This window comes from Belonocnema kinseyi, chromosome 10 (genome assembly GCF_010883055.1).
Source record: "Belonocnema kinseyi isolate 2016_QV_RU_SX_M_011 chromosome 10, B_treatae_v1, whole genome shotgun sequence".
Lineage (NCBI taxonomy): Eukaryota > Metazoa > Arthropoda > Insecta > Hymenoptera > Cynipidae > Belonocnema > Belonocnema kinseyi.
Window position 1 is genome coordinate 88,609,168 of NC_046666.1, and position 2,633 is coordinate 88,611,800.

Below are 2,633 nucleotides of genomic sequence, written 5' to 3' on the forward strand. Positions count from 1 at the left end.
TGATAATATTATAATTATGTTATATGATAATAGTCTTATTTATATCTTGATCTGCTTTTGAAAGAAATTGACGATTTTAATGATATTTGAATATTCCACAATTTAAAAATAATAATATATATGTAATATCAGAATATTAATACCGTAATTAATATTGTGCTGTATATTATATTGTATACTTCATATTGCGTATATTATTGTATTTAATGAAAATAAATTATATAATTAAGTATGTGATATTATAATTATATATATACACCCAGAAAAAAGTTCCTATTAAATAAAAAAACAACATTTTTTTTACTAGGTTTTTTTTAATCAACAAACAAATATTTTTATATTTAAAAAAATGTATTTGAATTTTAAAAATGACGTCACGTAGTTTCTTAGGCTTAAAGAAATTATTTGTTTAAATTATTTTTTTTATTTAAAACTAAATTCTGTTCATTCAAAAAAGTTACTAAGTTAAATAGAAGACATAATTTCTTTAGAGCCAGTAATATGAAGTAAAGAAAGTATTTATTTGAATCAAAGAAAGATTTTGTTAATCCACATTGATAATGCGCCACGCGATTGCGCAGAACAAACCAGTTTGAATGTTTTACGCTGCCGTCTTTCTGAAATGCATTGATTTCGTGAACCCCTGCAAGCGTGGTCGACTCTCATGGGGGCGTTTGACCACTTATTGTAATGAGCAGATATAATTCGCATTCTTGCCGCTACGAACAGCACCATCGGTATCATAAAATGCGCGGTTTTACAATTTGAAATAAATGAAATATAATACGAGTACATTTGAATTGAGAATAAAATGCCTTTCGAGAAAAGATTAGCAAAGCAACAGTCGGGCAAGTCGGCATGAAGAGAAAGAAAATATCTTTAACGATAAAGCATTCTTTCTGTAAATAAAATGTCAAGACGAGTATAATGAATGTGAACGAATGTATATTCAATATTAAAATTTAGCATCATGTTCATTTTACAAAAGAAGTATTAACTTTAGACAGCAGGATGTATAATTTAGATTTTACTTTCGAACCGTCGACATAGAGGCGCCGTTTCGGCTATAAAATAAAACCACTTGAAAAGTGTCTCGGAAATGTTAGGTTTTGATATAGGACTCGATGGCAGAACTGTTTATAAAAAAAGTCACGCCTGGAATCTATCGCGCTTGCTGGATTTTCATGATAATAGAGGGTTACTTATTATGCAATCCATAGTTGGGTTTAGGAGGCTAAGGAGAAATATAGAATTTTAGAGTAGGGATTAAGGCCAATGTATAATGAAAGAATGTATGGAAGTGTGGGGGAAGCTAAGGACCGCTGCGACGGCATCGAAGCTCCCGACGATGAAGTAAAGGTCCAGAAGAATCTGGTACACAGCCGCGGCTCGTTCGCTAGATATCTCGAGATATTAAATTAAAGTTGGTAAAAATAAATTAAAAAAATCAAGAATTATAAAATATTTGTTTATTGATTCACTAATAAAAATTGCAGTTTTATTATCTGTCTTTTTAACCTTAAATTGAATCCATTATTTTTATTTAAGAAGATTTCCAGTCAAGGATTTCATCGCTGAAGTTGGGTTTCCAAACCCTTAATTGTGGAAACGAACTCGCCAATTTTGAATTTACATATATAAAAAGTTAAAGGCCTATTTTAAAATTAACATTTTAAATATTTCAACTTTTCGCGCCTAAATAGAGTTCCGCTCGTTACATGGTGTTAGAAGTGAGATTCCACAAACTCGTCGCGATGGAATCTCCTGGGAAAAGCGACAGGTGTGAAAATTAGTTTTAAAAAAACCGTGTGTGATAACTGAATTAAGTTAGTGAAAGTGTACCGGAAAAGAAGATTCCTACGTTCCCCGCGCGCCAGGACATTTAAAAAATGACGCATGATATTTTAAAATTCACTGAGGAAAAAAAAATGTCATTCAGAAAATCTAAAAATATTCTTAGGACAACCAGGGAATTAAAAAATTTTAGACAAGAGGAAAAGAAGAAGACCTTTATTTCCTATCTATCGACCCACCTTCAACTACTGTCGTCAAGAAAAAGGTCAAAAAGCGAGAGAAGATAGGAAAGGTTGTGAAGAAGACGTGTGACGACTTGGGCTACCGGAAGAAAACGAAGACTGACGAACTGGATATCCAGATGACCGGAAGAAGAGGAGTGAAAGCCGCGACACCCCCTCAAGGTTTTTGTACGGGTTTTTAGACCTGGAAGCATAGTGTATTGTCAAAAGGTACCGGGGTCGCCGCCGGTAATTTTAAGGGTCCCGTAGTCATCCCCCTGAATTACTGCAGGCTAATAAAGAGAAGAACATTCCAAGTAGAGATGCAGAACGATCAAGGACAGGGATTGGAATTTTTCCTAGCGGAGGACATCTTCTGCAGGAGTCTGGGAACATAGGTATGCGAAGAGGCTGATCCGCGAGTGTTAGTGATGTTTGTGAATTTGGAAAATTATTCAAAAATATTCTAAAAGTGTTTTTAATGTAAGTGAAATTTCGATTAAAAAAAATCAGCCATCATCGAGACCATCGAAAGTAGCAAGTCGATTTGCCCTTTATTTTGTTCTGTTGCGATGCCAATCTAGGGTAGGAAAATTTGATTTATATTTATTGCCGTAA